This window comes from Physeter macrocephalus, chromosome 8 (assembly GCF_002837175.3).
Source record: "Physeter macrocephalus isolate SW-GA chromosome 8, ASM283717v5, whole genome shotgun sequence".
In the NCBI taxonomy this organism is placed as follows: domain Eukaryota; kingdom Metazoa; phylum Chordata; class Mammalia; order Artiodactyla; family Physeteridae; genus Physeter; species Physeter macrocephalus.
Window position 1 is genome coordinate 78,567,686 of NC_041221.1, and position 10,868 is coordinate 78,578,553.

Here is a 10,868-nt window from a genome sequence, read left to right on the forward strand (position 1 = left end):
CCATATATATATATATATATATATATATATATATATATATATATTTTTTTTTTTTTTTTATTTTTTGGCTGCGTTGGGTCTTTGTTGCTACACGCGGGTTTTCTCTAGTTGTGGCGAGTGGGGGCTACTCTTCATTGGGGTGCATGGGTTTCTCATCACGGTGGCTTCTCTTGTTGCGGAGCACAGGCTATAGGCATGCAGGCTTCAGTACTTGTGGCACACAGGCTCAGTAGTTGTGGCACACAGGCTTAGCTGCTCCACGGCATGTGGGATCATCCTGGACCAGGGCTCGAACCCGTGTCCCCTGCATTGGCAGGCGGATTCTTAACCACTGTGCCACCACGGAAGTCCCTCAATATATTTTTAAAACTTGAATAATTACTTCAGATATCCTTCCTGCTTTTTCATCCCAACATACATAAGCTATGACTCTCTTATTATTTCCTCTAGTCTAATAAAATTACAGTAAAACCCCATTAAAAAGGTCCCTTTTATATCACAGATAAAATCACATTTCAGATTCAGATATATATATATATATATATATATATATATATACACACACACACAAACACATATACACACACACACATATATGGCACTGTGTGATTCATATAACTGTAATCATAATTCAATAAACCTAGATTTTCCTTCCCTGTCAATGCAAAAGTGAAAATTGAGTTTGCTTATATCTGTATCCCTGATATGGCTCCTTTCTTGGCCATATTTTCAAATGCATAAATAACATTTTCAAAAATGTCTGAAAATGTGCAACAAAGCAAATCTCAACAAATTTCAAAGAAGTGAAATCATACAGAGTATGACTGATATCATACAGAGATGTTCTCTGACCACATTGCAACTAAGCTAAATGTCAATATTTAAAAAGATAACTAGAAAATTCCTAAATATTTGGGGGGAAAACAATCTACCTCTGGAAACAGAGGCAAGGGAACCCTAAGTCAGAGACCTACAGTGAACTGATCAAAATGTCCCACTGCTCACCATCTCATTTGTGGAAGCAGCTCCAACAACTCTGGAGCTGAGTAAGCCCCAGTAATTTTATGGCCCCATGGTGTTCTAAGAGGGAGATTCTGGACTTCTGCCTAATATAGCTAAGGGATATAGAAGAGGAGTCAAGTAATCAAAGAAACAGAAAAGATATAATCACGTTTGTACTTCTGGCTGGAGAAGTGGGTCTTTCTGTTTACATCTAGTTCATCAAGCAATCCAAGATTTATAAATATGTTGTTCAGGTAGAAGATGTGAATTCAAATACTTATTTAGAACTTAACAGTAATATGGTTCCCTTTTTAAGTAACTTTATGCATTGTGCATAAGGTAAGGATATGGAGAAGTATATAAGGCATAGGTCCTGCCCGTAGGACCAAAGTCTAAAAACAATAAATGACGCACTGTGGCGGCGGTGGTGTTTTCAGTGTCTTTACTCCCCAGACAAAAAGGAATGTTTTCACTGTATTTATAAAATATGTACAAATTAAGACAAAATATTTAGTTCTGAAATTATATTAGATGAGTTTGTGAAGCCAGTAGTTATAATTAAACTTTATCTAATACTTTCACTATTTAGGGCAAATACCAGAGCTATTCATGGATCCACTGATTCTGAGTTTGCTGTTTTTTGTCTCTTCATTTCCTATCCTAAATTGTTCCCCTTATGTTCCCTGCTCACCGTAGAGAGGAATTTTAGCTCTTAACTGTCTGGGGCCAGATTCTCCCACTCCAGCTTCCCCTTCTGCACAGAATGCTTCATGCTTGTGAAACAATCAGAGCCTGGGGAGAAAGGTGCTATACCCATGCAAAGTGTGGTTATTATTATTGATGCTTCTCATAAACACTGATACTTAGAATGTCAAAAGTAATGTCAGACCCTAAGGTAACAACAAAGCTTTTTCTCTTGGAAAGCTATTGCATTACGTTTGCTTTGATGTCAGTTATGTCTGCAATGTGTAAAACACCTCCATGTAGGCACAGCTCAGAGGCAAGGATGACTAGTCCAGAGGGCTAATAACAAAGACTTTATTTTCTGCCACATCCCACCAGTCAAGTAGTTCCCACAGTGGTTACCTGAGTCACTATGTACACATATAAGTTTATGCTAGCATGAGGAAAATTATATATAGGACTCAGGTTCGAAAGAGCAAGCCCTTCCACAAGTCGCCTGATGATTAATCAGTCATTTCATTTCAGCATTAATTGAGATCCTATTATATGTGCACAGTGCTGTACTAGGTACGGAGGATAATAATATAAATATCTTCCTTGACCTCAAAGAGCTTAAAGAGTAATAAAAGAGACATAGATGTAAATGAAGCAAAATGAAATAAGGACTTTAAAAGATGCATAAGCAAGTGCAAAAAAAAGTACTGAAATTTACCTGGGGACACCAGAGACGTCTCCATGGAAAGTGTAGTAGTTGAACTAAAAATAACAGTTCTAAAGTCAGAGAAGGGAAGAAAAAGGGAATTATAAACAAAGTCAAAAAAGCTTAAGAGTTACATAGTTCAGAATTATACTTTAAAAGAGAAAGAACACTGGACTTTAAGTTCCAAGACTACGGTTTTAGTTCCTGCCTCATCTCTGACTCTCTATAGAAACTTAATTGATAAGAAAAATGGGATTAGGGTTTACCTAATAGAGGTGCTATTCAAAATCTTGAACATCTTGTACGGACACTGACCAATCAAAATGAATGTTGGCTATAATCAGTACAGACATTTTGCTGAATACCAACTAGCCTTACCTACATCTTTTTTTTTCTGTCCTCCCCCTCTAGAATGTAGGTTCCTTGGGAGAAACCATTGTTAATCACCATATTCTAAAAATGCACCAGGGATTTGTTTTAATCAAGTATGGTAAGGCATGAAGACAGAGAAATGATCATCATGAAGGAAGAAGTTTATACTTGCAGACCCCTAGAAACAGGAGCGTTTCTAAAATACACCAATATAATAATATAATAATAATGGCACGAATGGTAACAATGATAATATTCAGAATGTCCTCAGAAACCCAATTTAGATCCAATAAGACTTAAAAATGGTCAAACCTGTCGAAAAGAATATTTATGATATTCTGATTAAGATTAATTTTCTCCTCCCAGAGAGAAAACAAGGTTCTTTTCCTCTACATAACTAGGCCTTTACACAGAGTACCTAGATTCACAAGATAAAACACAGGTAAAACATAAGCAATATTTAAGACTATCTCCTAGCCTCCCTTAATCCAGTGAGAAGGAAAATAGGAAGATACCCAGCTGACAGGGAAATAGTTAAAGTATCTCATCACTCCCGACAGAATTCTCCCTATACGTAAAAGAAAGCGGGGGCAGGGGCGGATGTTCCTGTAGCAGCTGGCAGGACTCCATAGAATGAGTCTTGCTTTGGTAATTTTGTTGACATCTCTCAGCAGGTACAGCAGCAGCAGCACTAAGATCCCGAACTGGTCTTGTTGCCTCAAACTGCCTCGAGGAAATGGTCAAAGAAACTCAATTTTTAAATCTCAAGTTTTACAACTTTTCAAGAGTGGCTAGACATTTAGAGGCCATGCTGTCCGGGCCCAAATAAGCCAATAATGCCTGTTAAATACACTGCTAAGAGCTAATGACCCTGTGACATTTCAAACAATTTCACGTCTACATTCAAACTGCTGCATTATAATCAAGTTGTATAAACCTGTCTCACATTTAAGGCCTATGGGCTTCAGCTAATGAAGGAGATAGTTTGACAACTAAAAGGAAAAAATCTTGTTACAAATTGGCAGATATAAAAGGAGTCAAAGTCCTGGAAAAAAAAAATTGTTTCAAGACCTCTACTAGTAAAGATCCTGAGGTTACCACTACAACCAGAACCTTTATCAAGTTTTTGGTGATTCTCTAAGGGTTATTACACTAAACTTGAGGGATACAATATCTCAAGTTAACATACCTAGATGAGACTTTTTTTAAATTTTTACTTTTTTACTGAAGTAGAGTTGACTGACAGTGTTTCAGGTATACAGAAAAGTGATTCAGATACACATAGATATATGCTATAGATACGTATTCTTTTCAGATTCTTTTCCATTATAAGTTACTACAAAATATTGAATATAGTTCCCTGTGCTATACAGTAGGTCCATGTTGGTTATCTGTTTTATATATAGTAGTGTATATCTGTTAATACCAAATTCCTAATTTATCCCTCTCCCACTTTCCCCTTTGGTAACCATAAGTTTGCTTTTTATATTGTGAGTCTATTTCTGTTTTGTAAATAAGTTCATTTGTAACATTTTTTTAGATGCCACATATGAGTGATATCGTATGATATTTGTCTTTCTGTGTCTGACTTACTTCAGTTAGTATGATAATCGCTAGGTCCATTCATGTTGCTGCATATGGCATTATTTCATTATTTCATTCCTTTTTATGTCTGAGTAGTATTCCACTGTATAATACATACCACATCTTCTTTATCCATTCATCTGTTGATGGACATTTAGACTGCTTCCATGTCTTAGCTGCTGTAAATAGTGCTGCTGTGAACAATGGGGTGCATATGTCTTTTCAGTTAGAGTTTTTCCCTGATATATACCCAGGAGTGGGACTGCAGGATATACGGTAACTCTATTTTTAGTTTTTTAAGGAAACTCCATACTGCTCTTCATAGTGGCTGTACCAATTTATATTCCCACCAACTGTGTAGGAGGGTCCCCTTTTCTCCACATCCTCTTCAGCATTTATTATTTGTAGATTCTTTTTTAATAAACTTATTTATTTTTAATGTTGGCCGTGTTGGGTCTTTGTTGCTGTGCGCAGGCTTTCTCTAGTTGCGGCAAGCAGGGGCTACACTTCGTTGTGGTGCATGGGCTTCTCACTGCAGTGGCTTCTCTTGTTGTGGAGCATGGGCTCTAGGTGTGCGGGATCCAGTAGTTGTGGCATGCGGGCTCAGTAGCTGTGGCTCACAGGCTTCAGAGCGCAGGCTCAGTAGTTGTGGCGCACGGGCTTAGTTGCTCCGTGGCATGTGGGATCTTCCCGGACCAGGGATTGAACCTGTGTCCCCTGTACTGGCAGGCAGATTCTTAACCACTGCACCACCAGGGAAGTCCCTAATTGCAGACTTTTTGATGATGGTCATTCTGACTGGTGTGAGGTGACACCTCATTGTGGTTTTGATTTGCATTTTTCTAATAATTAGCAAGGTTGAACATCTTTTCATGTGACTGTTGGCCATCTGTATGTCTTAATAATTAAAGATTTCTATACTCTATTACCCAGAAATCCTACTTTTAAGAATGTTCTTACAAGAAAAGAAAAGGGGGAGGGAGTAAAAAACTCATATCAACGAAGTTCATGACCACAGTATTTACAACAACAACAACAACAACAAAAATACATTGGAACCAACCTTAACACTAACAACTAAAATAAGTAATATATCAATTCAAGGGAATATAAGTCAGCTATTACTACTCAGTCATTACGAGTTTCAAGTCTTACAGTACCCTGATAATACAATGAAAATAACAACTTCATAGCACTGTTTGCAAAAAACATCTCACACTTTATGATGAAAAATTGTGCGGGACTTCCCTGGTGGTCCAGTGGTTAAGACGCCACGCCTCCACTGCAGGGGGCATGAGTTTGATCCCTTGTCGGGGAACTAAGATCTCTCATGCCACACAATGCAGCCAAGAAAAAAAAAAACCCTGCAAAAACGGGAGAGAAGCTATAACAGTCAAATGTTCTCATTTGGCTTAATATTTACTTTTGTGACTTCATCTATAGAGGATATCTCCCTCACACTCACTATCAATATAACACATAGGTACTTTGGGTCAAAACTAAGACAGGGCATGTAACTAAATAAACTATGTTGGGTACAGAAATGATTGTAAGTCATTGTGAACACTATTAAGGATAATTATAACCTTCACTTTTAATTACTTTCAAAAGAAAAATGAACTTTCATTTCTAGAAGTATAGTGGGCTAGATACCTGTCTGACATCCTAATGTAAACATTAAAATTCTGATAAAGGATTAAAACCTCCTTTTTAAAGGAATCAATGACCTGGCAAGATATTAAAGAATATTCAGAAGTCAAAAACTAAGTAAACATGGGAATCAAGAGAGCAAATGTAGCACTGAAATCTACTCTTCTCTTGACAGTACAGTCAGCCCTCCATATCTTCAGGTTCCACATTCGTAGACTCAAGCAAACCCTGATCAAAAATATTCAGGAAAAAAAAATCCCAGAAAGTTCCAAAAAGCAAAACTTGAATTTGCCAAACACTGCCAACTATTTACATAGCATTTACATTGTATTTACAACTATTCATAGAGCATATACATTGTGTTAGGTATTACAAGTAATCTGGAGATGATTTAAAGTATACAGGAGAATGTGAGTAGGTTCTATGTAGTATGTAAATACTACACTGTTTGATACAAGGGACTTGAGCACTTTCAGATTTTGGTATCCTCAAGGGGGTCCTAAAACCAATCCCCTGAGGACATCAAAGGATGGCTGTATATGCTTAATTAAATGACCTTGAGCTGAGATTTTCACAGCCTGCTACGAGTTGAGAAAGAGAAGAAAAAGATCGGGCGTGCGCAAGGTATAAAGCATAATAAACATGAGACCACAAAGCACTACACCTCCTGTGTAAAGTATACTAAAAATGATCCCAATCCCCTTCCTCCATGCCTCCAAAGAGAAATGCAGGGAAAATCTCCTGACCTTAGTGCAGAATAAATGAAAGTGGAAAAAAAACCCCGAGTATTAATATCCACAACAACTTTCTCATGGTCTGCATCCTGAATTCATACTACCTAAGTGGTCTGAAAAGCTTCAAGCCAAGAATTTAAAGTGGTCCCAGACATGCAACAGAAGCAAATATAAATCCTCTTTGAAGCAACCCACCTTCAAGGTAGGTCTTAAAGAATTCCCACTATTCTACGAAATATCAACTCCCAGTCACCAAAATTCACAAAACACACAAGAAAACAAGGCACTGGAAGAACGAGCAGATATAACTGACAACAGAATCAAATGTATGAAAACGTCAGATATCAGAATATCAATCACAGAATATAAATATTTTAGTATCTTTAGTAAAATAAGAGAATTAAAATGTGTAAAAAACAAGAGAAAATAAATTATAACTAAACTGTTGAAAAATAAAGAAATACATAATAATTGAAATTTAAAATTCAATGAGTAAGTTCTATAGTAGATTAAGAACTAAAGAGAGAGTTAGTGAGCTAGAAGATGTATTTCAATAATGTGTCCAGAATCATAATTTGCTGCAGAATTATGTATCTACATATCTAGACAAGGAAACAGAAAATACAAAAGAAAGGTTAAGAGATATGTAATACAGAGTGAGAAAGTCTTACATGCATGAAATCAGAATGACAGAAGGATAAGTTACATTCAAAAGTATATTCTTCAGACAGAGGAAAGTAATCTCAAATGGAAGGTCTTACATGCAAGGAAAATGGTAGATACGTGATTAAATTTAAGCAAACACCGATACTTATAAAATAGCAATATTAATGTTTTGTGGAACTAAACAAAAAAGATAAAATTATAATACATGACAACAACAGCATATAAATCAAAGCATGCAAGTCAGGAGTGCTGTGATAACAGTTAAAATATTCTAAGGACTCTGTATGTTTAAGAAAAGGGGTAAAGATAGTAGTTAATGTTAGATTTTTATAAGTTAGAATTCAAAAGCTAATTCTAGAGTGACTAACTACCAAAATAAAAATAATAGAGTATAAAACTTCCTAATAGGGGAGAAATTGAAAGAGAAAAAAATATGCAGTTGATTCGGAGGAAAACAAGAAAGAAATATACAAAAGGTAGGACAGGGCTTCCCTGGTGGCGCAGTGGTTGAGAGTCTGCCTGCCGATGCAGGGGACACGGGTTCGTGCCCCGGTCCGGGAAGATCCCACATGCCGCGGAGCGGCTGGGCCCGTGAGCGGAGAGGCCACAACAGTGAGAGGCCCGCGTACCCCAAAAAAAAAAAAAAAAAAAAAAAAAAAAAAAAAAGGTAGGACAAATAAAAATCACTAAATAAAATTGTTAAAAATAAAACTATATCAGTAATTTAAATAAATATGAAAGGACACACAGGATCAATTATACAAACAATGAACATGCCAATACTGAAATTAAAAACACAATACAGGGACTTCCCTGGTGGCGCAGTGGTTAAGAATCCACCTGCCAATGCAGGGGACATGGGTTCAATCCCTGGTCCAGGAAGATCCCAAATGCTGCAGAGCAACTAAGCCCGTGCGCCACAAATACTAAGCCTGCGCTCTAGAGCCCACGAGCCACAAGTACTGAGCCCATGTGCCAAAACTACTGAAGCCCGTGCGCCTAGAGCCCGTGCTCTGCAACAAGAGAAGCCACTGCAATGAGAAGCCCGTGCACCGCCACGAAGAGTAGTCCCCGCTAGCTGCAAATAGAGAAGCCCACAGGCAGCAACAAAGACCCAATGCAGCAAAAAAACAAAAACAAAAAAACACAATACAATTTATAATCACTCCAAGGAAAATTACTTACATATACACTTAACATATACAGGATCTATATGCCAAAAATGCTAAAAATCACAAAATACCGATTTTAAAAAGTCAAAGAAAACTTAAATTGAGAGAAATACCATGTTCATGAATTGGAAGACTCAATATAGTAAGCATGTCAAATCTCTCCAAATTGGACTATAGTTTAGTGCAATTCATACCAAAATACTAGTAAGATTTTTTCACAGGCAAGATTATTCTAAAATCTACATGGAAAGGCACAGGCCTTAGAAGAACTAAAACAATCTTGACAAAAAAGAATGAGAACAAAGAAGTGGGAGAAAGTACTCTGTCTATATTAAGGCTTACTATATAGCAGAGTAATCAAGACAGTGTGATATGGGCCGAGGGACAGACACATAAATCAGTGGAGCAGAATAAAAGACTCAGAAACAGACCCACACAAACATGCTATACTGACTTTTGACAAAGGCACAAAACCAATTCAATAAAGGAAGGATAGCCTTTTCAATAAATTATGCCAGAACAATTGCACATCCACAGGCTAAAGAGAGAGAGAGAGAGAGAGAGAGAGAGAGAGAGAGAGAACCTCGACCTAAGTTCCACACCTTACACAAAAATTGGCTCAAAATGGATCACAGACAAACATAAAACATAAACCTTTTAGAAGAACACATAGGAGAAAATTATCAGGATCTGGGGCTAAGCCAATAGTTCTCAGACTTGACACCAAATACATGATCCATTAAAAAAAAAACTGATAAATTAGGCCTCACTGAAATTAAAAACTTTTGCTCTGTGAAAGCCCATGTGAAGAAGATGAAAACACAAACTACAGACCAGGAGAAAATATTTGCAAACCACATATCTAACAAAGGACTCATATCTAGACTATATAAAGCACTCTTAAAATTCAACAGTAAAAAAGAAACAATACAATTAGAAAATGAGCAGAAGATGAACAGACATTTAACTGAAGAGGGCATACAGATGAAAAATAAGCACATGAAAAGATCTTCATGATCATTAACCATTAGAGAAATTTATATTAAAACCAAAATGAGATACTACTACAAACAAATCATAATAACTAAAATAAGAAATAATAACACCAAATGCTGGCAAGGATGCAGAGAAAGTAGTTCATGTATACATTACTGCTGAGAACGTGAAATGGTACAACCACTTTAAAAAACAGTTGGACAGCTTTTTTTTAAAACTAAACATGCAATAATCATAAAGCCACTAACTGTACTCCTGGGCATTTATGCCAGAGAAATGAACATTATTTTCATGCAAGGACCTGAATGTGAATGTTTATAAGCAGTTTTACTTGTAATTGCTAAAAAACTGGCGTCAATGGGTGAATGATTAAAGAAATTGTGATATATACATAGCATGAATACTACTAAGCAATCAAAATTAACGGACTATTGATACACACAGCTTGGATGAGTCTCCAGGGAATTATGCTGAATTTTTTAAAAAGCCAATCCCCAAAAGATTACATAATGTATGATTCTATTTACATAACATTTTTGAAATGACAAAATTTTAGAAATGGAGGACAGATTAGTGATTACCAGATGGTAGAAAGTGGCAAGGGGAGGGAGAAAGGTGGTGCAGTTATAAAAGGCAAGAGGAAGGATCCCTGTGGTGTTGGAAATATTGAGTATCTTCAACAGTGGTAATGGATACACGGAATTTACACACACACACGCACACACACACACGCGCGCGCACAATTAAAACTGAGGAAATTTGAATAAAATCAGTGGCTTACATTAATCTCTTGGTTGTAATATTATATCATAGTCTTGCAAAAGGTTACCACTGGGGGAAAATGGACAAAGTGTTCACAAGACCTCTCTGTATTATTTCTTACAACTGTATATGAATCTACAATTATCTTTAAAAAAAGACATTAATTAAATACAATAGCATCAAGAAATATAATGTGCCTAAAAACAAACATATGGATCAGTGGAACATAATAGATAACCCAGAAATAAACCCACACACCTACGGTCAATTAATCTTTGACAATTCTTGCCTCTCCATCAGAGGCAAGAATATACAATGGAGAAAAGACAATCTCTTCAGCAAGTGGTGTTGGGAAAGTTGGACAGCTGCATGTAAATCAATGAAGTTAGAACACACCCTCACTTCATACACAAAAATAAACTCAAAATGGCTTAAAGACTTAAACAGAAGACATGACACCATAAACTCCTAGAAGAGAGCATAGGCAAAACATTCTCTGACATAAATCATACCAGTGTTTTCTTAGGTCAGTCTCCCAAGGCAATA